At 27.8% G+C, this 26,346-nt stretch overlaps 1 pseudogene across 1 annotated transcript; it reads left to right on the top strand.

The window, feature by feature from the left end:
- Positions 1-1,597: 1,597 nt before the first annotated feature.
- LOC111277672 (pentatricopeptide repeat-containing protein At1g71460, chloroplastic pseudogene) lies at positions 1,598-3,839 on the top strand (annotated as a pseudogene). Its single transcript, XR_016343485.1, has one exon. The product of XR_016343485.1 is annotated as a pentatricopeptide repeat-containing protein At1g71460, chloroplastic pseudogene (transcript).
- Positions 3,840-26,346: the final 22,507 nt, after the last annotated feature.

The raw sequence follows: 26,346 nt of genomic DNA, 5'->3' as shown, positions 1-26,346 counted from the left end.
TCATTAATATGAGTGATGGTTTCAAATTGAATCTCAAATTATTGTTATAATTTTATGAAAATTCATTATTTGGAATATGAAAATGACTGAAATATGAATAGATATATAAAAACAAAAGAATGAAAAAAAGAAAAATAAAGAAAATGCATATGCTATCATATTGAAATGATAAATGAAAGATAACTAAAAGACCAACATTTAAAAGGAATCTCTAATGATCACACGTATTTAAAAGCTTGCATTATTTCTTAAAAACTCTTATTGTGATAGACAACTTTAACTTTATCGTAAAAGCCTTTTTAGAATTATACCTTTGTGTGGTTAGACAAAGGATTTCCAATAGCATTTGGTCTTACTCCTTTATCAAAATTCACCAACCAACTTTAATTAAATTTTGTATCTTATACTTCAATGCTATGCAATTTTCTATACATTGGGCCGAAATAACAAGATGATAATCACAAGTAACGTTGTATCATACCACTTAGGGTAAGAAGACTTCAAATATTTCAAATAAATTGGTGCAACTAAGTGGTTTATAATTAGATTCCATTTATTTAAGTTAATTAAGTTACAATAAAAAATTAATAATTTAATTAATTGTAATAAAATATTAAAAATTTAAATAATTATTAAATTATAATTCAGAAATATTTTGAACTCGCTTTAGTCATTTTATTTCGTTAATATCATAATTCCATTTCATTAATATCTTTAAATTAGAGTTTCAAATTCTATTCATTAAAATGTTCATTTGTAAACAATGCATTTAATTAATTAATACTTACTTTATGTATTCATTATTTTTTATTAGATTAAAATTTATTACATTTTTTTTAGAATGATAAGTTCTTATATTATTAAACGTATAATATATTAATTAATTACTAAATGTAATAATATAATTAAAGAAATTACTTGATTTCTTATATTTAAGTTTTCACTAATTTAATTTTAAAATTATTTTACTTTAACAAATATTAAAAAATATATTATATAGAATAGATAACATAAGCTTGTTTATATCTAGCCTAGATAGATGAAATAAGTAGTCTATTTATTTATTTATTTATTAAGAGCCCTTGAATTCCAATGAAGTTGATTTGTTGAATGTTTTGGCTTAGAAGTGTAATAGATCAAATTCAAATTAATATAGTATTAAACTCAAGCTCAACTCTAAATTTGAAATTCGAAAATCAATTCGAATTTGATCGAATTTTATTTTTTAGCTCGAGTTCGACTTGAGAAAAAAATCGAGTTACTCGAATTCGCTCGATTAAGTTCGATTAATAGATAAAAATAAGTTTAATTCTTATATTTCACTATAGTTTGATTATTTATACTTAAATTCGAGATATTTAATCAATTAAAATAATTAAAATATATTAAAAAATAAAAATTCGATTAGACTCGCGAGCTACTTGAGTCGGGTATAAAATTACTCAAACTTGACTTAATAAATAAATTAAGTTATTTGAGTTCGAGTTCAACTCAATAATAATTGAATCTAATTTAAATTTTATTCGAATCAAACCTAAAAATTTTATAAATATTAATGTATCATTTATACTCTTTTTAACTTTTTTTCCCCCACCGTATAGGAACACCTTCTCCCCCACCGTACAGGAACAAGCCATGGAATGCGCCCAATCTCATTACCTTTCATTCAGTATTCACTCTTCCCCTCCGATGCCCATCTTCTATAAAACCAACCAATTTTCCAGAATCAAAGCCTCCGCAAGATCCAAAAAACAAACCAAATTTCCCCACAGAAGAAACCCACCACCACCAACAATACCATTGGTTGAGGAAAACGCATTCCTATACTCTTTGCCGCTTCACACCAAGAACCCACATGTAAATTACATTCAAGCATTCGCTAGACAAAACAAGCTCAAAGAAGGCCTTGCCATTTTAGACTACGTAGACCAACAAGGCATCCTTGTTAATCCCACCACCTTCTCTTCTTTCCTTGCTGCTTGCGTTCGTTCCAAACCCTTAGCCGATGGAAGACAAATTCATACTCATATTAGAACAAATGGGTTCGAAAACAACGAGTTTTTACGTACCAAACTTGCTCATATGTGCACCTCTTGTGGCTCCATCACAGACGCCCAAAGGGTATTCGATGAATGTACTAGCAAGAACGTTTATTCCTGGAATGCCTTGCTTAGAGGCACTGTTTTATCGGGTAAGAAACGGTATTTGGATGTGCTTTCTACCTACTCTGAAATGAGATCGTTGCCGGTCAAATTGAATGTGTTCACTTTCTCTACTGTTCTTAAGAGCTTCGCTGGTACATCAGCATTTAGACAAGGTTAAAGGCTCATGCCTTTTGATTAAAAATGGTTTCATTGATAGTTCAATGCTTTGGACTGGTTTGATTGATATGTACTTTTAATGCGGTAAGGTTAAGCTCGCGTACCGTATGTTTGAAGAAATGACTGAGAGAGATATTGTTTTGTGGGGGGCAATGATTGCTGGTTTTGCTCGTAATAGGAGGCAAAGGGAAGCTTTGGATTGTGTTAGATACATGATAAGTGAAGGGATATATCCGAATTCTGTTACACTTACTACAATTCTTCCAGTGATTGGGGAAGTTTGGGCATGGAAACTAGGCCAGGAGGTCCATACTTATGTGGTTAAGTCGAAGAGCTATTCCAAGCAGTTGGCTATTCAGTCTGGGTTAGTTGATATGTATTGTAAGCGTGGTCATATGGATTCAGGCAGGCGAGTTTTTTATTGTTCTAGAGAAAGGAATGCAATTTCTCGGACTGCTTTAATGTCAGGATGCGTATCAAATGGGAGGCTTGATCAGGCTTTGAGATCAATTGTTTGGATGCACCAGGAAGGGTTCAAGCCTGATGCTGTCACGGTTGCCACAGTTCTTCCAGTTTGTGCTGAATTGAGGGCTCTGAATCATGGGAAGGAGATTCATGCTTATGTTGTAAAAAATAGTTTCTTTCCCAATGTATCTATTGTTACTTCTCTGATGATTATTTACTCAAAATGTGGTGTTTTAGATTGTGCTTTCAAATTGTTTGATGGTTTAGAGGCAAGGAATGTAATTTTGTGGACAGCCATGATTGAGTCATATGTGGAGAGTGGGTGTTTACATGAAGCAATTGGTGTTTAGGTCAATGCAGTTGTCAAAACACAGGCCCTACTCAGTGGCAATGGCAAGGATGTTCAACGTTTGCAGTAAGCTTGGAGCTGTAAGGCTTGGAAAGGAGATTCGCGGACAGGTCTTGAAGAAAGATTTTGATTCAATTCCTTTTGTCTCTGCAGAGATTGTGATGTATGGCAGTTGTGGATTGATTTGCAGTTCAAAGTCAGTATTTGATGCAGTCCCTGTTAAGGGTTCTATGACGTGGACTGCCATTATAGAGGCTTTTGGATATAATAATCTTTGTGAAGATGCAGTTCGTCTTTTTCATCAAGTGACATCTGATGGTTTCACTCCAAACCATATCACTTTCAAAGTGGTTTTATCAATTTGCAAACAGGCTGGATTTGTTGATGAGGCTTGCCAAATATTCTGTGTAATGACTCGTAAATATAAACTCAAGGCATCTAAAGAACATTACTCTGTAATAATTGAACTTCTTAATACTTTTGGTCGCTTTGAGGAGGCTGAAAGATTCATGCAGATGAGTTCTCTATCATCATGAGGGAGAGAGGAATCTTTTTTTCTCATGTTTCATTGCATAAACTATGCTTCTTGAACCTGCTTGTCTTCTATTGGATTTTTATGTACTCTAAATGTAAATAATCTATGTAACTGAGCATATATAGTGATTATAAGGCCCTAAAAATAAATAAATTGCTAACAATTATCACTTCAAGTGTGTATACATTGAGATATGTCATTTCAAGGATCTTTGCTGTACTTTTAAAATCACAACTAAAAGAGAGAAGTTTTATACTTCTTATTAGTAATTTATATAAGTAGTATACTTTTGCAGTCATTCCTGATGTAAAAATTTAGATACTATGTGTTCTTTGCTTTGTTATCAAAATAAAGATACTGACAATTCAGGAAAACTTATTTTTGGAGTTCTATTTTTGCAATACATATAGTTTGGGAATTGTTGATGGCAAATAGTTATCCCAACCTCCCTTTGTACAGAATCTGAAAGGAATATCAGTTCTGTAAGTATCATAGGTTCATTGTTTACTTACAACTAGGAAAGTCAAGTTGAGCTCCTCTAGAGCTTATTTGAGTTTTACTTGAATTATTGAAGGTACAACTGTGTTTCTAAGTGTGTTCTTAGAAATAATCTATAGTTGCTCAGAAGCATTCAAAACTTTCCAGTTACTCATCACTTCGATGCATATTGGATGCCAATTGGGACAAACTTTCTGAAATGCTACTAAGACTTGAAAATAGTTCTCAAGCGAGAAAGGAACTTGTATGTCTTTGTTCCACCTATCCCTATTGGAGATGCTAGTTTATAGCAAACTAGGCCATTGAAGAAAACTACAAGTTTTACTTGAGGAACTTGAATGAGAAGAAGTTAGTGAAGTTTCTAATTCAAGTATATTTCATAATTGAGATCAACTTTTCGGTCATAGTTATTACATACCAATTATGTAGTCTCATTTGAATGACAAATCCAAAGAATTAAATAGAAGTATAAAATTAATTCTCAACATAAAATAAGCATGAATGAATTGGTTTTAACCATAATATGCCAATCATGCAAATGAGATTAATTAACCATAATTCTTGGATTTTATTTTTTTGGGTACTGAATAAAGAAATTGCATTAAAACAAAAACAAGCCATAACAAGAAGGACAAAGAAAAAGCATAGGATCATATAGAAAGCAACAAACAGCAATTATTTGAAGATCCCAAAATATCTGTTCTATAAATGAACCAGATGGAAAAGGATTGCTTGAACCATAGCTGACAGCAATAAAAATATATAATTATTGTAATTCTACTCCCCTTATAGCAGCAATACGGAATTATCAAAAATATTTGAAAAGAAATTAAATTAAATCGAAGGTGGTGTCAGTATCTTGACATGCTTGAGATGATGTTGGGAATTTTGAAGCAGGCAAATTTCAAGCTCCGATTGAACCATCTTTAGAAATATATATGCTGACGCAAGCTGAAGGGTAAGTACTGATACTGCCTTTCAAAATACATCTTATGAGCAAATGTCGGATTTGACATTGGCACCATATAATTAGTTTCTGAAAAATTCTGCCAATTGTTAGGAGCTGATACCTGTTAAAATATGAAACATGTTCAGATATCCAGGCTTAAGTTTAATTTCTGGAGATTTTGAAAGGAATAAATAAGTTTAAAGTAAGAAAAACAAGGATAAGACTTACAAATGGATAATGTAATATATAATGTTATTTATAGAAAGAATTTTATAGTTAATAGACTGTTCCTCCCTAAATTTGATGATGATATACTGTCTATTAAATTATAAATTTGTTATCACTTTTAACAGATAATAGTGAATAAGTTTAGAATTCAAGTACATGTATATGAGTTGTGAACAGGGATGGATGCAATAATTTATATGAGTAGGTGCAAAATTATCAAAATAAATGATTGGTTAAAATAAAATTTGTGTTTCACATTTCTTATAAAATAATGAATGGCTAAAACAAGCTGATGCTACATTCAAAAATATTTATATGCTCAAACTTTTTAATTTTGATAAATATAAACATGACAAAACTATTATTTTCTAAAAGGAAATTATTTTGTGGAGGTAAAACTCTTAGTTTCGTTAAAATTTTCAATTTTGTGGTAGCAAAATTATTGATTTCATTAAATTTTTTAATTTTGTGGAGGAAAAATTAATATTTTTATTAGAAATTAAGAAATTTGTACATATATTTAATAAATTTTTTAAAGTTCAGTGGGACAATCTATGTAAAGACCTCTTGGTTGGGAAATGCAAAACCTTGAATATGAAGAAAAAGGCAAGAAATTCAGTTTCAACTCAACCTTCTTCAGGGTAGTTTCACTCTTGCAATATTCAATTAGCAAAATCATCCAAATTCACAAATTTTCCTTGGATAAATAATAATACATTGCAATGAGAATGGTGGAAACATGCTGAAACATGAGAATGGATTTGCAGCAGTAATATAATTAGCTAAAGAATGAGCCTGTAATTTACAACAAACCCATCCATATATATCTTAATTCACTTTTTTTTTTGTTTGTTTTGAAATTTCAAGAGTAGAATATATATATATATATATATATATATATAGCCATATAGCTATATGGTATTGACAAACTTACCGGTGGTGTAGTTTCACTTGCACCGCCGCTTGCTGTGAAGGAGGAAACTTGAGAAATTGGAGTCTGCTGAAAATTAAGTCCAAAAAATTTCATTAATTAACATGCATGAACAAAGAAAGAAAAAAAAAAAAAAGGAGGGGGGGGGGGGGGGGCTTTGCTATGGTCAATTGAAGCATTGCTACACGTATGAATGAATATATAATTGATGGTATTTGTTCAATTGTATAGAAAGGAAGAGGAAATTTACAGATTGAATTTGAAAGATGCTATATTTGGATTGCTTCTCAGGATCATTTGCAATTGCTTTCAACCACAGATTATATTTCTGTGCATGACTCGCAATCTGACTTGGAGTTCTAGTTTTCACTAAATTCTCTGAAATGTGTTTCCATTTACTCTGTCCGTACACTTCCAAACCTTTCAAAAATGCCCTGTGCTCCTCCTCCGTCCAAGGCTTCCCTGCAAAAACAAATTGCATCTCATAACTAATATATATTTATCCTAATTCTTTCTTGAACAATTTTCATAAGGATGGATTCGTAAATTTAGTTGAATTAACACTTAAAATATATTAGGTAATTACAAAAAATAAAAAATACATTAGCTAGGTAATAACTTAAATAAAGTCAACATAAATTATGATTTTTTAATTATAATTGTTTATGTGAATATAAATACTAAAATTATAATTGTTAAGTTATATATGTGATAGAGTTATTATTTATCACTTAATACTGAAATTAAATATATTTATCAATTTATTTTTAATTTAATTCATCTAACAATTAAAATATATATATATATATTAATTTTAGTTTAAATATCAACAAATATCTAAATAAATAATTTCATTCATATTTTAAGCAATGATAAGAAATAAATGTTGTCATTAAATTTCTATATGAAAAAAATTAAAACCATTTTTCTTGTATCAACCGATTACTTATGCGGCAATTTAATATATGATATATGACATGACACGCACACAATACAAAAATAGGATATGAAGATGATACGGTTTAAAAATTTAGTAATAATTATATATAAGTTTAACAAAATTAAAAAAATATATTTTATATTTTTATATCAATACGAATTGTAATACATAATTTTTGTGTAAAACATAATAAGCATACATGAATTATAATATTTTACACGATAGAAATATACGAATCACCATATCTACATGGATGTATCTAAAAGCTTGTTATTATATATTATCTTTTTAATTGAGTTTTGATGTCTCATTTAAAAAGAAATTAAAAATAAAATAAATTATAATAAATATATAAAATAAAGAATAAAATTAACTACTATTCATTAAAAAAAAATCTTTGAGAATTATTATAAAGAGATTCTATTGCATATAAAAAGTTGAATGAGCTTTCATTCTAAAAAAAAAAAAAACATTTACTCTTTAATGAAAAAAAGAAAGAAAAAGAGACAATAGGTGTTGAATAGAGAATTCTCTCGATCAAACAAGAAAGAATATTGAATGTATATATAAATATACCTTGTTTTCTTTGAAGTAAATTCGAACCAAAGAGCATACAACGATTATCTTTTGCAGGTTTGAGTGGACAGGTAGTCGAATAGTGGCCTTGGCGTCGGCAAATGGAACACCTTCGAGCCGTCAATTGTCTCCCCATATTTGGGTGTTGCTATCGGCCAAAGACGAGCAAGCTAGCTAGATTAATATAGGTCAACTTTAGACACTCAAAACCTTACTTCGTAATTCATTTATAGACATTTGCCTTGGCCTTCACGACTTTACAAATAAGGCATGTTCTCTGTCCCTATCCCCACTTACTAATTATGAACTTGCCATATTTTGATAAAAATTCTCACCTACACCTAGCCGCTTTTATTCATAAAACCCAAAAAAAAAAAAAAAACTAACAATTTTTTTTTACATAATGTTTTTGAAGTTTTTAATTTCATGAGATTAAATAAAAACTAAAACTAATATTTCAAACCAATAGATTGATTGTTGTCAAATAGTTTATGTGTTAACATTTTTTTTTTGTTTGAAACTTTCATGTGTTAACACATTAATATTTTATTTAATTGGCACTTTAGTTAAACCTTATGATAAATTTTCAATATTAATCCATCAACCATAGATTGATTGGATTTTACATATATATATATATATATAATTTCAATTAATTTGTTTAAGTTTGTATTCACTTACTTTATAAATATAGAGATATATAGAAAACCATGTTTGATTTTAAATTTTTATTTAATCTTTTTTAAATAAAAATCATTATAATTAATAGTTAAAATATTTGTGATTCCTCATATGGGGGATACAATGAAGTGTTTTAAACATATCAAATTCATTAAAGAGGATTGCTACATGCACTATTTAAAAACACTTTTTAAGATTAAAAGGTATTTTGAACATTTATAAGTAGATGATGTAATTTTTAAAAAAAAATAAAAATATAATTTTAAAAAGTGTTTTAAAAGAGTGTAAGTAGCATTCTCTTTTTTTAAATAATGAAGCATTAGACATTGATATATATATATATATATCATCATGGATTTTATAAGGATTAATGTAGTTTTGTTTGAAAGGAACATTATTTAAAGTTGAATGTTTAGTTATACCAAACTTTTTAATTAGAAGTTCACAATTTATAATGAATTATATTTATATTCAATACAACATTATTATTGTTGAGGCTCTTTTCAAAGCAATTTTATACTTTTGTAACATATCCAATTAACTACAAATAAGAATATTAGCATGTTAACATAGTTACATGAACAAAACACACATAACATAATTATTATATAATTATAGTAATGATTTATATCATATTATATATTGAAATTAAGGAAGTAATGTCAATGACATGAATTTTATCATTAATTCATGAATTAAAGTTTTTATAAAATGCAAGATTATATTACTCTTGCTTAAATATAGCAATGTATGTAGGTTGAGTTTTTTTGGCAATAAAATAAAGAATTTCATTAAAAAGGAAACAAGAACAAAGAAATAGCTTTACAAATAAAATTAAACTTTAGCTGTAAACAACCTAACATTGCCATAAGGATTCATGAATACAGTAAAATCCAATTATACAACACATTCAGGTGGCACTAAAAGGCATAGAGATGGCAATTTTACCATAAAAAAGTTTTGGTTCAAGGTAGCTTTTTAGAAAAGAAAGGGTTTTGATTTTGGCTTTTTCTTTGAAAATTTTTAGGATGTGCTATTAATAGAGAAAGAAACAACAATGGTTGGTGTCGTAACGTGTAGATTTGTGAATTTATCGCTAGACATGACTAAACGAATCGTCACCAATCTTTTTTGTTTAGGTGCGATTGGCCATTTAATTGAATTTATCCCATTTTAAAGAGAAATCTCAAACTTGATTTAGGTATCTTTAAAAGGTAAATTCTAGTCTACTAAACCAAGACTAGGTCTAAAAGCTCGATTACACATGAGAAAGGTTATAAAACCCTCACAACAACCATAAAAAAAGATGATACTAGTTTAATTTCATATCATCTAAGCTTAAGAAAAACTTTATCATATAATCAATTATTGAAAATTATTTTTAATTGACTCCAATGCTTTAATAGAAAATCAAAAGAATTCCTTCACCTCAAGGGTATATAAGACAACTACTGTTTCTCTTTTAAAGAATCCATCATTGGATTATTTAATATTTATTTAATGAAATTTTAGAAAAAAATTTAAATTTCAAGGAAAAATTAATACTTCAACTTTTTCCTGAATTTTTATTAAATTTTATTTTAGGAAAAATTGATGCTTTTTTTTAAGGAAAATTTGATACTTTCAACCTTTTTCTTAAATATTTTTTGAAATATTTTCTTATTTAAAGAAAATTGACACTTCAACTTTTCCTCAAAATATTTTTTGAAATATTTTTTTAAAGAAAAAATCGATATTTTGACTTTTTCTCAAAATATTTTTTTAAAATTTTTTTTGTTTAAAGAAAAATTAATACTTCAACTTTTTCCTTAATCATTGAAATTATTATAATAATTTTTTATAAAAAAATTATTTTAATTTTTTATTATATGCTTTACCCATATAAAATAATGAAACACTTTTCAGGAATTAGCTTGAAATTTGGTGATTAAATAAACAATAAAGAATAAGAAAATAAGAAAAGTAAGAATAGAAAATAAAAAAGTACTAAAGTTTAACCAAAATGGAGCCTAAGCATGTAGGTTTTTCACCTAAAACCTTCAAGTCGTTTTATTGGCTTTATCAAATTTCTTTACTTTTCTTGTTTGGTTTTTTCTCTTTCTCATTTGCTTATTTCTCCTTCTTAGACACTTTTCTCCCTGTTTCTTTTCTACCCAAACAACATAGAAATTGGTGACTTTTCTGATCTATCTTCTCTTGTTCTGACCTTTGACCTGTTCATAAACTTGAAAATCCTCCTAAAATTGCTACATCCAAATTCAAAACCATAGGCCTTGAAATTGTTTCTTTGCCATCTACAGCTCCCATCTTTAATGCATAAATCACCAAATTATTCCTATTTTCACCTCCTCTAAAAAAAAAAAAAAGAAAACTCTGAAACCTCTAAACAACTCTTGTCAATTTTCTTTATTGGTTTTGGCTTTGAATCATTGGTTGAGCTTTTTATGTTAGGTTCCATTCTAATTTGTTGTTTTGCTACTTGTATCCTATGTTATTGTCAGAGATTTTAGGTTGATTGTGATTTTTGTACTTTGATCGTCTATTAGATTTCGGACGTTATGGGTTTTGGGTATTGCATGATTGGTTGATTTTGGTAATGAATGATCAGGGTTGTTGGTTTTTGGGTGGATTTGTGAGTGATTTAAGCTAGTTTTGTGGTAAAGATGGTGATCAAGAGCTGTGATGGTGACCAAATTGCTTGCTATAATTATTTTCCTTTGCAAGTGTGCAAACAGGGTTCACGAGGAATCCAAGTGATGTTGGTTTAGTTAATGAGCTTTGGCAGTGAAATAGTAGTTGTTAAAGTTTATAAATGACTTAATTGCTGTTTATTAGGGTGGTGATGGTTTCTTGACAAATGGTGAAAATGTGGTTTTGGCTGAATGCTTTTTTTGTATTCTGTCTGGTTTTTTTGTGTATTTTTTGTGTAATTGTTGTGTTGATTGTAGGTTTATTTATAGGACCAAAACTATTAGGGTTTCAAATTACTTCAAATTCAAAAACTGAAGATTATCACAAAAACAAATTTATCTTGAGTTCAAAGTCAATCATGATGAAACCCAACCTTATCATTATCTTCTTCCAACTTTATTTGGCCATTTAACCCTCTTTTTTCTTCTTTTTTAAAAATAATTTTCCTTATATATATTTTTGATAATTTCTCTTTTTTAATATCTAAATAAAACGAAAATGAAAAAATCAACAAAGATAAGTATAAAAAATAAAAGAAAACAAAAGAAAAAATAATAATAAATATATGTATATATAAAAAACATAAATTCAATAAATAATAATAATAATAATAATAATAATAATAATAATAATAATAATAATAATAATAATGCAAAATCCATAATTGGGCTCACAAAAGGCTAAGCCCAATGGGTTTAGATCTCGAACTAAATAGAGTATCTACAGTTGGTTTTGATTTCAGGTTTTGATCTAAGCTTGAATACAAAAGATAAGAAAAAGAGGAGAAAGAGAAGGTTGATGGTGGTTGAATGGTGGAGGTGACAAGTGATGATCATTGGAAGTTGCAGCGGGATTCGTTGGATATTGGTTTGATGTTCGTTTGATTCTTGGTAGAGTTTAAAAGCTAGAGAGAAGAAAAACAGTAGATAGAAGAAATGTTTCAAACAAAAAGAAAGAAGTTAAAAATGAGTTTAAATATAAAGACTGAAACACTATTATTTTAGTGACAAAAGAAGGATTCGCGTAGGTATTCACTTCCAGATTGGAACTGTTTTGTAATTCAAGTTTTTAAGTTTTTATTATTATTTTTTGTTTATTCTTTTAATTTGTTTTTTTAATTATTATCCTTAAATTAATTTAATTTGGAAAAGAAAAAAAAAACTTCATTTTTGCATGATTTAATTATAATATATTTTTTGCATGGTTTATTTTATTTTTTATTGTTGGATGATGCATTGCTTATTTTATTGCATGAAGTCGTGGCATGATTTCTGGTAGGATCTTTATATTGGCATGATATTTTTGGTATTTGCATGAGTGCATGATTTGATTATGATAGAATTTTTTGTATGACAATATTTTGTAAATAAATAAAAAGATTGAAATTAATTTATTTGTTAATAAAACCATTTTTGATTAAGTCTTTGATAAGATAACATGTGATTAATTTGATACTAATTTTGGGTGTAATAGGGTGCTAAAACTTTCTCTGCTCGTAACTAACTCTTGAATTTAGTTTTGTTAACACAAACTATAATCTATTCTTTTAAGAAACCTTTAGTTTATACTTAAGATAATCTTAAAAATGATAAATTCACATAAGTGATAAATCATATCTAGATAAAAAAAATTGGTAACGACTCTATAGTTTTTATATTTAATGGGTAGGTTCTCAAATTTAAACATTATGATAGTTTGACAACTCCGCTAAAGATCTAGAAAGTCAAGCTATTAGTTAATTATGTGTTATCATAACTGTAGATACCAAATTTTGTTCGGAACGGTCTAAAACTATTAAACCGATATTGTTTTATTGAAATACCAAAATAGATATCAAAATAGATAGCTTAAAATGACCAATTTTTAGACCTAAAAATGTCCGATGAATAGTCCATACTAAAGGCTTGTTTGCAACCTGAAAATTCTCAATTGATAGCCCATTTTTAAAGCCTGATGGACGGCCCGTTGTAAAGGTACATTTAGAGGTCCAAATAGGACCCATAATACAGCTTATTGGTAGGCTCAATTATTAGAAAAATGAGCTCAAAATCAAACCAACAAAGAGACAAAGGCGGATCATAAGAAAGTGGGAAACAATTTAGCGGAACAGAGGCTGGCGGCACCTGCACAAGAACAACCTGCAGCAGACCACACAGGAATTAGTGGCCATTAGAAAACAAAAGACAAAACTTGGTCAGGAAGTCTTGCTGGTTTTATAAATGGGGGGCTGAAAGAAAGAAGGGGAGGGCTTCGATTTTTGTGGGAAAAAAAAGGAGAGAGCTCTCGCCAAAAAAAAAAAAAAAATCAGGAGAAAAGAAAGAACCATAAGGGGAAAAGGAAGAGTTCTAAAAAACAAAGGAGAAAGAAGAAAAAGGTAGCTTTTGAAGACACCAAAAAAAAAAAAAAGCAGTGAATGAATGAGACCAAAAGCTCAGGCGCAGTCATCAATACCAAAAAAAAAAAAAAATGAAAAATGAAAAGTTTTTTTTTTTTTTTTTTGAAACGAAGCCAAAATCTGCAGCGAAAAAGCTGTGCTTTTCCTGTTTCTTTCCCCATGAGTGTTTGGATCTTACTTCTCGTCATTCATCATTTTCTCTTGTGCATGATGCCATTTTGTTTTATGTAGGTTACTGCATGGAGGAACTTTATAGCTTCCTCCTGTTTTGATAAGCTGTTGGTTGTTGTAATGCTTCCTTTCTGCTTATATGTCTTCATGTGAAACTTGATTGTTTTGTTTCAAGTGTCTGAATATTACATGTGAATGAAAGAAAAAAGATTTATGGACTTCGCTGCCCCATTTCTCTTCCCGGTATAATGTATTTTTAGGCGTTATTAGAGACTTCATTTAGAACAATGAAATGGCTTCCAAAATAGGGGTCTGTGTATGATTTTTTTTTAAGGATTTGTTTTTTTTTTTTTTTTTTTTCTGCAGGTTTGCAGAGATTAAAGTCATAAGGAGTTATTGGCCTCTGACCACTCCCTTCTTTTCTAAGTGTAAACTACACATGAAAGGTTTAAAGTTTCAGTCTTTCTTGTTATAATTGGTCTCTTGCATAAAATAAGTTTGGCTGCTATTTTGGTTTGTTCTTGAAACCTAAAACTTCAAGCTTTATCGGTCGGTGATTTTGCTTTCATTGAATGCTAGGTTTATTGCTAAAACCTTTTGTATGAAGATTGTAGGGAGTCTTGAAAGTTCATCCATTATTTGTCGTGGTTATGGTAGCTAGTGCAGGTAGGCTCGGTTAGAGCCCAAAGGTTCAAGAATTCTTGGCTTTTTTTTTTAAAACAAAAAACGATGGCATCCTTAACATCAAGTACTATTATACTGTCAAGTCCCCTTTCCTTATGCTTTCTAACTTAAAATGAAAAGGTGGTAGTACGAAAAGAGAGAAGATAAAGTGTCTAAGAAAAATGGGTGGGGAAGGGCTTTACACATCTTGTGGATTTTGGTTATTTGTAAGTAAGAAGAGAGCTTTACCCGTTGGTTGTTTCTTCATGTGGAGGCTTAGACAAATTTTTAAACTAGAGTATAATTCCAAGGTCCCCGACCTCCCATATTTTTGTTTTAGGCCGTATGCAAGAGAGAAAGAAAACTCAAAATTGGACATGATTTCATGATTCCATCATTCATGCTTCATAGTCTAGTTTTTGTAGGTTAATAAATTTTATAATACATTTATCTTTTATTCATTTCTTTCATTTTTTTTAAGATCAATTTAAGCTTGATAAAAAAAGAGGGTCCCATCGTGAAGAAAGCTTAAAACTTTTATATTTTTTTACTGCATGGTAAAAAAGGCTTAAAATGACATGATTTCAAGGGTCCATCATTTATGTTTTATAGCCTAGGTTTTATAGGTTAATAAATGTTATAATACATTTTTTTTATATTATATGTTTATTTCTTTCATGCTATTAAGTTTAATTTAAGTTTAAAATTTATATATTATGATATTTGTGTGGTTTGAACTTTCATGTTAAATTTAATTTCATGCAAAAATTTCTTTTTATATTGTAAGTTATGCACACTAGTTTCATGCAAAATAATAATAATAATAATAATAATAATAATAATAATAATGATGATGATGATGATGATGATGATGATGATGATGATGATGATGATGATGATGATGATAATAATATGAATGAAATTATCCGAAGACGAGATTTTAAGGAAGTTCAAGTAATAATTCTTTAAAATCTCTAAGTGAAGATATTTTTCTAAAAAATACTACCAAAGTAATGGAATATTTAGAAAAATATTTAATACACAAAATTTTCGTTCTTTTCTCTTCCTAAAAATATATTTTTGGTTAAATGATTTTATAGAAAAAGAGAAAGGAGAATGAGGGAATAATGAAAAGGAAAATTTCTCTTCTTAATAATGAAATTAATATAACAATATGTGAATATTATTAATTATTTTTACTTTTAAAAAAAAAATCATTAACAATAATATAAATTTAAAAAAATTAGGATAAAAAATAATTAAATAATTAAATAAGAAAGGAAAAAGTAAATGAAATCTCCGAAGATGAGATTCTGAGGAAATTCCAGTAAAAATTCTTAAGAAATCTTTAGGTGAGAAAATTCTTCTAAAAATACTGCCAAAGTATCGGAGTATCTAAAAAGTTTTTTTAATAAAAAGATTTTCTCTACTTTGTTCCTTTTTAATTATTAATAATTATAAGATAATTAAAATAATTAAATAAGAAAGGAAAAAGTAAATGAAATCTCCAAAGATGAGATTTTGAGAGAATCCCAATAGAAATTCTTAAGAAATCCTCAGGTGAGAAAATTCTTCTAAAAATATTACCAAAGTATTGGGGTATCTAAGAAATTTTTTTGATAAAAAGATTTTTTTTTACTTTGTTCCTTTTTAATTATTAATAATTATGAGATAATTAAAGAGATTAAAACAAAATTAAAATGAGTAACAAAAAAGGTAACATAAAAAAAAAACATAATATATAATTTTTTCAAGTGCATATTCTACTTTATTGTTTTGTAATATATGATCTTAAGTGTAAATGAAATTTTCGATGATAAGACTCTGTAAAATTTGAATAGTAATTTTTGAGAATTTCCTAAGTGAGAAAAGTCTTTTAAAAATTATCAAAGTATTGGAATATTTAGAAGTTTCTTTTCAATACGAAAAACCTCCAATTTATCATTATTTTCTTTAATTTGAGTAGTCTTTTATATAAAAATATGTATTTTTTTAAAATAAATCTATGGATAATAATATTATTACATTATTTTTAAATATTAAAGCAAACGAAAAATCTCCAAGGATGAGATGCAAAAGAAATTCGAGTAGTGATTTTTTAAAAATCTCTAGTTAAGAAAATTTATCTAAAATATTGCAAATGTATTGGAGTATTTAGATTAATTATTGATAAAAGTTTCTCGTATGTTTATAAATGGCATAGAAATGTTTTTTTTAGAAAATATTATTTTATTTTAAATTATAGATATTTTATTTTATGGGTTTTTTAAATATAAACATTGAAAATAAATATGAGCCACCAAGGATAGGATTTTTGAGAATTTCGAGTAACGATTCTTACAGATTCCTTAGGTGAGATGGTTCTTTTTAATATTGTCAGAGTACTAAAATATTTTTAGATTTTTTTAATATGTAAAGTTCTCATTTATTTTTCAAGCATACTAAAAAAATGAAAATATGTTTTTAAAGAAAATTTAAGAAATTAAATTTTAAATACCAAAATTAAAAACTTTTTTGTCAACATTGAAAGATAACACATAATTAATTGGAATCATTTTTTAACGGGCGCTATGGGGGTGCTAATCATTTCCCATGCGTAACCGACTTTTGAACTTGAACTGTTTTTGTAAACCTAAAAATTATCTTTTTAATAAATTTTAATTAATTTTAAAATTTTATTAAAAAGCTAAGTTTTAATAAGTGGCCAATCGCACTTAGCGAAAAAAAGATTGGTTTCAACTCTTTTTTGTTTTCAAATTTGTCTAGTGGCCCTTAAAATCATTATAACAATAACCTTACTTTGATGGTTTTTATTTTATGATTATTTGTTAACATGTGCACTAATCCTTTTGTTTATTTTGTAGATTATGATATTTTTTTTACTAATTTAACTGTTTATTTTTTAGATTTTGATATGATTCTTTGCATTGGCATATACCTTTACACACACCACATTTGCATTCATACATAAGCTCTAGACTCAAGTTCCCTTAGGAAGGAGTAAAGTACTCAGACTTCCATGAGATTTTAGGTTTCTGTATGGGCTAGCGAAATACTTCAACTAAAATTGAACCGTTTTTGCTTGTAACCTATAATAAGTAAAAATTGAGGTGCCTTACTAGTTTATACTGGATAATGATGTAAGTAACAATTTGGAAACCTTCAGGTTTAACCTAAACTACATATAATAAATTCTAAGGATCCAAGCCTAAGTTAGAGTCTTGCCATCCTATTTGTATAGAAATCTTAAAATAAGACATATGAAGGGACATTTCTTACCTTTTATTTAAAAAATGTATATTTTCCCTTCTTTATTTATATATACATCATATATACTAACACATTGTTTTTAATTGTATATTCATGCATCATCATAGTTAAATTTTTAGATTGTACTACATTATACTCATTTATGCATATTCACTCATAATATCATACCCTAATTGTGAGAATAAAGGTTTAAAAATAGCATAATCTTCAAATAATTTGAGGCAGTGCAATATTAGATACCAAGCAATGATCATGAAAAGGAAAACACTCTTCGCTTTCAAAAGTTTGAAAAGGCGCAAGAAGATTTGAAGGGACAATTGGATACCATCACTAAATTGCTGAAAAGCATGAACAAAAGAAAAAAAAGTTATGGAAGAGATGGCAATACAAAATGAAACTAATCTATTTTATCTCTTTGGCTTTGGCCTATATACTGTACAAGCATCTCAAAGGGCCTAACCCCAAATTTTATTTACTATAAGCTACCCCTACATGCAGATTGACATGCCAACAACTATTGCTCTTACTCCTATTACCTTTGTTCTTGACATTACGACATCCTATCCTACAAAATACCAAATCTTGATAACCTAAAAGAGCAAGAAAAACTGACAATATGCCCTACAAAAACTAAAGAAAGCTTTGAAACTCAAAAGATAGATCTCATAGAAAAAAGATTTAAAGCTATTGAGAGCATAAATTTTATTGGTTAATAGATGCTATTGGACTCTATCTAATCCCTGATGTGGTGATTCCCTCAAAGTTTAAAGTGTTTGAATTTGATATGTATGATGAGAATAAGTACCCTATTACAAAAGTTATAATGTATTGTTGAGAGATGATTGCATACGTGTATAATGAGAAGTTATTCATCCATGTTTTTTAAGACAGTTTCATTAGTTCAGCTACTAGATAATATGTACAACTGAATAGGATTAGCATCCATGGCTAGATGGAATTAGCAAGGGCCTTAATTGCCTAATACAACCACATTATATACATGGCACCAAACCTTCTATCTTTATAGAATAATGAAAGTTTTAAGGAATATGCTTAGATATCAAGGCTTCCTACTATGAAAGGATGATTCGAAATACCAATAAAAATTTTGTTAATATGGTAATTTCTAAAGAAATCATTGAAAATTCTATAAAGAATGGAAAGCTTAAATGTGGTGATGCTACTAATGCAAAGAAAGGGTTACCTAGAAAAAGAAAAAAAGTGATGCTTAAGTTGTAATCCATGAGGGATAATAGTTTGAAGGGTTCACCCTATATTATCCTCATTTAATATACCTATCTTATCACCCAACCATGAATAACATCTCCTTATGTCCTTATACTTATCAACAAGCTTTTCAACCACCTACATTCGTTAACTTTACCATTACACCAATTACGAGACCAAACAACCAAGCAAGTAGTTTAAGAAGATGTCGAAATAATCAAGAAAGAGCCCATATTGATCTAATTCCAATGACATATACTGAGTTGTTCTCGATGCTTATCAAAAATCTCTTGGTAACACCTGTTCAGCTGGAACCTCTAAACCCATCCTATCCCAAATGGTATGATGCTAATGCCACACATGATTACCATAATAGGAAAGTGGGTCATTCCATAAAAAGTTATCCTTTTTTTAAGTTCAAGGTGTAAAGTTTGATCAAAACAAATATGGTGAGTTTTGATTAGCCAAGTTTGATCAAATCATGAGATAAGGAAAGCCATAGTTGTTTGGAATTGCTTGTCATTTTATGATATCTTTTAAGATAATGCTAAGATTTCTTTTATGTACTAAAATTTCATTTTATTTTTATCATTTTAATAAAATGGCAAATATGATGCATTTTCATGACATTTCCTTTTTCATGCTAATCACTATTACATGCTTTTATATTTCCATATCTTTTCTTATACCCATTCTTAAATTTCAAATCATGAATGTTCAGATAATTAATGGCAATGATTCAAGATTCAATTTTGAAAGCATCGATTGTATTGATAATTTGAGACTTTCAATCTATTGAATAAAAGAAGACAAATCTAGCAAGGAATTTTGTTCATTGAAAGATGAAAGTGATGGAGTATGTGATTTATTCACAAGTTTGCTCTTAGTTAATAAATGTTCTTCATTAAATGTATTCATGTTTGAAATAAAAAAAAATGATTATCTTTCTTCTATCTTTTACTCAATGAGTAAAATTATCCATTTGCTACCCCAAGGATCACCCTTACACTAGGGGGTAAAGTTTGGAAAAAATGTGTTTATAGAAAAATGAAAGTGAAGGTCCTTAATATTTTAGGGGGTAAAGCCTTTTTGTGCTTAGATCTTTCTTGAAAGATGATGAAAAATACAAAATCAAAAGTGAAAAGAAAAATATGAAGAAAAGATAGAAAAAGAAAAGTTAAGAAAAAGAGAAATAAAAAAAAAGAAAAAAAATTAATGGGACAAAATGTCAAGGTGCTCTACATGATGAAAAATGATTATTTGGTTTATAACACTTCAAATATATTTTGGGCTTATTTTATCCATTTATTTCATAACACCTTACCCAAGCCTACATTACGTATTTAAAAATCAATTTTGATCAAATGTATATGCTCAAATTAGAGAATCATGAATTGAACTAAGGTAAACTTTTAAAAGAATTATGGGAATTTTGATTGAAATGTCACTAATGGATCAAAAGAAAAAGAAATGAAAAGGAAAAGCTAATAAAAATATGTACAAAAAAAAAAGAAAAAGCAACAAAAAAAGCAACAAAAAAGAAAAAGAAAGAAAAAAAAAACAAGAAAGAAATAAAGAAAGAAAAAATAAGAGAAGAAAAAAGGAAAAAACAAGAGAAAAAAAGGGAAATGAAGACTTAAATTGAAAACTCAAAAGGATGATTCCAGTGATAAAGACTAAAAAATTGCTTCATTTGAGGATCCCATAAGGTATGAATCATGCTTGGGTTGATGAGCTCAAAGATTAAGATTATCAAAGGTTTTGACCCTTGGATGAAAAAATTGTTAAGATTTTGACTCTCAATTACAAAGATTTTTTTGAAAAAATTTTAAAGTTGTTAAGTCTTTATTTTAAAGGAATTTTTTTTTACAAGATGAGAATCATTGATGCGAATCCTTGAGACAATAAATTTTAAAAATGAAGTTTTCAAATGTGAATCTTTAAATTTTGGATGAGAATATTTAAAAGTTTCAAATGAGAATATTTGAACTTTTCAGATGTGAATCTTTGAATTTTTTATGAGAATATTTAAAAAGTTTAAAATGAGAATCTTTGAAATTTTCAAGTGAGAATCTTTGAACTTTTTGAATTTTTTGATGTGACTCCCTAAGATTTTCAAATGTGAACCTTTAAATCTTTGGATATGAATCTCTATGCTTTTTGTCATAACATATAGATCTATAGACCTATCGCTAAACATAGACTTTAGGAGTCGTCACCAATCTTTTTTTGTTTAGGTACGATTGATCACCTAGCTAAATCTATCCCATTTTAAAGATAGATCACAAACTTAATTTAGGTATCTTTAAAGGTATATTCAAGTTTATGAAACCAAATTTTAGGTTTAAGAGTGCAGTTACACGTGAAAATGGTTATAGTACTCTTACAGCATCCAAACAAAAAATGGTATCAGCTTGAGTTCAAATTATCCAAGCCATAAAGTCTCATTGTAATTTTACCAAATAATTTTAATTATTAAAAATTGATCTTAAAATTACTCCAATGGTTTGGTAGCAATTTAAGATAATTTTCTTATCTCATGAGTATTCATGAAAACTAGTGTCCCACTCTAAAAAAGCTCCCTTATCTAATTCATTTTTTTGGTTGTAAAAAAATTTTTACTTGTGAAAACAATTTAATTTCATAAATATTTTTCAATATGTTGGTAAGATTTTCTGTCAAGAATCGTTACTTTAATATATTGGTATGATTTTTAAAATTGTTTGTTTAAGAAAATTCATTAAGTCTTCTAATAGTTTGGTAAAACTTAATTTAATATTTAAATCCTCCAATAATTTGGTAGGATTGAAAATTTATGTTTCTGAAAACCTTTTTTTAAATTTGAAAGAAAGAAAAAATATTAATTAAAATAAAACAGAAATTATCATGTAATAATAATATAATATATCTTGCAATAATAATAAACTATCATACAATAATATTAATTATCATGCAATTAAATATAATCATTCAATTATGCAAAATATATTTAATAGGTCATATAATAAATATTAAAACATACAATTAAATACAAAAAAATCATGCAATTCGTAAAAACATCATACAAAAATAAACTATTTTTCTTTTTTTTTGTTCTTACCACACTAATTCAAACAACTATAATAAATATTAAAATATAATATATAATATATAAAAAACAAAAAGATAAAATAAGAAAATAAAAATAAAACAAAAAGCAAAAAAATAAAAATAAAAAGAGAAAAGAGAAAACTTACGATTGGGTTGGATCTAGAGTGCAAGTCAACGCACAGGTTTCCAAGTTGCATGCGGGTCAAGAACCGCTTAAAATGGCATCATTTCACTCACGTATAAAAGTAAAAAAAAAAAGATTTTTTCTTAAGAAGAACTTAGCCCTCTCTTTCTCTAAACAAAAAAAAAATCTCTTCCTTTTCTATAAAAACCCAAACAAGATGTTCAATTGGCCACCCAAACCCAAGTTTCGATGTCAAAAAATTCAAAAGAGTGTTGGAAAATTCAACATAAAAATAAAAAAACTTATAAAAATACTCAAAATCAAAACAAAAACTTAGAAGACCCAAAAAAATTTCCCAACTCACAGAAACCCAAAAAACTTTTAAATGTATTAATTCATTTATTGTTTCTTACCCCCTGTGTTGTCAATTGCTTATTCATTTATAGGGATTGAATCCCTTTTAATCTGGAAAACTCCATAGTATGATTCGATTTTCCTATTATTTGTAATCTGTGATTTGATTTTTTTTTTGTGAACTAGATTTGATTTGATTTTCTGGGTTTCCCTTTTTACATGATTGATCTTGCATGAATCAAGCCATTAAATTTAGAATCAAATCTAAGTTGAATCCGAAACAAAATCCCTCATTTTTTTTTTAATTTTTGGGTTTTCTAGTTTCTTTTGGTTTTTTTTTTTTTTTACTTTTTGACTTTGAACTTTTTTTTAAACCAAAATAAAACACAAAATTAAAACCAAAACTAAATTAAAAAAATCAAAATCAAAATAAAGATTAAAAAATTTTGGGCTTTTATCTTATTGGGCCCGAGGCCCAAAGTTTCCTAATGGGGCCTAATTTATGGTTGAAGGCCTGTTTCAATTTCAAAAAAATTTTCAAACAAAATAGGATGTCTACAATTATCCCTTTTTGCTTAGTTTTTATGAAACAAGAATTATGCAAAGACAAAAATACCCATTACGTTCAGGCCCAAAGTAGTCCACTTTTTTTTTAAAAACAATCCTCTAAATAAAGGCATGCGACTTTCAAAAACTTTTAAAAAACTCTTCTAAATATAGGCTTAACAACTTTAAATTAAGAAATGTGTTCCTCTATATAGAGACTAAACAACTTTAAAAACTTTAATTAGGAAATGTCAAAAGACATCCAACTTGCTCAGGTTCAAAAAAATTCAAAATTTTTAGCTTGAAGTCTAAAGATTCACAATTTGAAAATTCAAAGGTTCACAAAAATTCAAGATTTGCAAGGTTTCAAGTTTTGTAAAGGTTCTAGATTTGTAAAGATTCTAAGTTTCACATAAGTTCTAGATTCACAAGATTTCAATTTTCACAGAGGTTTCAAATTTGCAAAGGTTTCAAGTTCACAAAGATTTCTAGATTCACAAGACTTTCAACTTTGCAAAAATTTTAGGTTTGTAGGAATTTCAATTTTCCAAGAATTTCAATTGCACAAGAACTCAAAGATTCATAAAACTTTCAAATTCGCAACAATTTCATCATTGTAAAGATTTGCAAACTATAATTCACATGTAAGATTGAAAGATTCATATTAAAAATTTTTTTATTAGTGATTCACATCCAAAATTTAAAATTTCACATAAAAAAAATCATAGATTCACATCAAAAATTTCAAAGCTAGCCTCTAGAATTTAGATATTCTCATTTAAAAATTTTAGAGATTCACACCCAAAAGTTAAAGATTTTCATTTGAAAAAGTTAGGGATTCACATCAGAAACTTCAAAGATTCACATTCGAAAATTTTAGGGACTTACATCTAAAATTTTTAAAATTCTAAATTTTAAAGATTCTCATTCAAAAAACTTTAGTGATTATGCCTAAAGATCTTACAAATCATGAGTATTTTTGAATAAAAAAACTTCTTTAAACAAAGGCTCTATAACTTTAAAAGTTTGGAAAGTTTTCCTTGTTAAAGAAAATCTCTTGATGAAAGATCTTCCTTGTTTGAAGATTCAAAAATAAAAAATTTTCTCCAATCAAAGTCAAATTCTTGTATACGACAAATGTCATGATAATAATACAAATGCCTTTTAAATGATGCAAATGTAACAATCCAAATTCTTACTAAATAATGCAAATCCAAATATGATACTATGATTCAAATGTTCTCTACATGATGCAAATGTGATTATCAAGGATTCAAATATTAATCAAATAATATATGTACAAAGTAAATACAATGTATGTAATGCAAATGTCACTAAATCAATGTCATGAAATTCTAATTGTGGTAACAAGGTTCTCAAGACTCCACCATTCCTTCTTAGCTTCTCGGTACTAATAATCTCAAAACAAATTCTGTCAACTAATCTATGTTATTTTTCTCATCTGGTCCTAACTCACAAGTTATAGCAATCAATCCATCACCATGTTCATCACTAGGTCACCTCATTTGTCATTTTCAAATCATCTTCTAAGGCTTTTTTCATTTTAGTCAATTGATTTCCTTTAAAATAATGGAAAAATCTTTTATGAACATTGTCATTCACTTATTTATCATCATTCTAATTCACGAAAAAAATGATACATTTCTTCAATTTATTCAAGGGATACACATTTAGTAAAGAATAAGAAAACTGGGCATTCATTATCGAAAGAAAGTCTGGTCGAGAACAAATCAAAAAGCAAAAATATTGTGTCTGCTTAAATAGGATATTAACATCCAAAATAATGATTGTTCAAACAATTTTGAACTACAACTCAAAATTTTTTCTCAAAAACACATTCTATTGATACTCTTGATCTTTAAGCCAAACATCATCCATATTTCTAGGATCCTAAAAAAAAGTCATTTTCTCTTGTCAAGTTTTTACTTAAACTATCATTTTGGGTTTTCAGTTTAAATATTCCTTTTTTCTCATTTTTTTGTTGTTTTTTTTCATTTTTTTTATTTTTTTGCACTTTTTTTTCTCATTTTTTTTCCCTTAATCCATCAATAACACTTTGATCAAAATCCCAAACAATCCAATCGCAAATATGCCTTAGTTCAATTCATGATTCTCTAATTTGAGTATTCATATTCGATTAAAATGGATTTTTAAGGGATGTAATGTAAGCTAGGATGAAGGGTTATGAAAGAAATGGATAAAGTAGGCCCAACTATATTTGAAGGGTAATCAAACTAAAGATCATTTCTTTCCATGTAAAGCACCTTAACATTTTTTCCCATCAATTTTTTTTCTTATTTTTCTTTCTTTCTCTTTTTTGTTTTCACTTTTCATTATTTTTCAAGAAAGATTTAAGCACAAAAGGCTTTGCCCTTGAAATCATTAAAGATTTTCACTTTCTTTTTTGTAAACAAGCTTATCAAAATTTACCCCCAATACAAGGTGATTCTTGGTTAGAGTTCCTTAAAAGAAAATTTTAATAGGTTCAAATGGGGTAGTAAAGGATAATTTTACTCTTTATGTGAAAGGTAGAAGAAATATGGTTATTTTTCTTATCAAACATGAAACTCTTAATGAAGAACATTTATTAACTAAAAACAGAGATCACGTTCTGTGTCAATTTCATCTTTTAGTAAGCGAAATTTTTTTCAAATTTATCTTTTTTTATTCGATAATCCTAATGAATCAACAATATTAATTTATCAACATAAATGATGTTTTCAAAATTAAATCCTAAATTGTTGTCATGATTGTCTAAACATTTATTATTTGGAATTTGAGAATGGATACAAAAAAAGATATGGAAAGGTAACAGCATATGATGGTGATTCATACAAAAGAGAAAATATTATAAAAATGCATCATATTTGTCACTTTTATTAAAGTGATAAAAAATAAAATAAAATTTGAGTACATAAAAGAAATCCATATTTTAAATTGGATGATCAAGCAAAAGGCCTTTGTTAACATTTGGCTCCTTTAATTCGTTGAAACTTATCAAGCCTGCTCAATCAAAGTTTGTACCTTATGCTTGAAAGTAGGACATGTTTTTATAAAGTAACCTATATTCCATTATGGTAATCATATGTGGCATTAACATTGTACCATTTAGGACAGGGTGGCTTCAATGGTTTCAAAAAAATTAAATCTTGACCAGTTTTGGGAATAGTTTAGTATATGTTATTAGAATAGGATCAATCCAAGCTCTTTCTTGGTTGCCCTTGGATCTATTCAAACCACTCGCTTGATAGTTAGGCCTAAAAAATGGTGTAGTGATAGGACTAGGCCCATATGTAGGTGTTTGAAAGACTGGTTGATAAG

Source organism: Durio zibethinus, chromosome 7, assembly GCF_047325235.1.
Source record: "Durio zibethinus cultivar Kanyao isolate XHJ-2024 chromosome 7, ASM4732523v1, whole genome shotgun sequence".
NCBI classification, from domain to species: domain Eukaryota; kingdom Viridiplantae; phylum Streptophyta; class Magnoliopsida; order Malvales; family Malvaceae; genus Durio; species Durio zibethinus.
The sequence above is the reverse complement of the archived record's forward strand: the minus strand, read 5'-3'. Positions and strand labels throughout refer to the sequence as shown.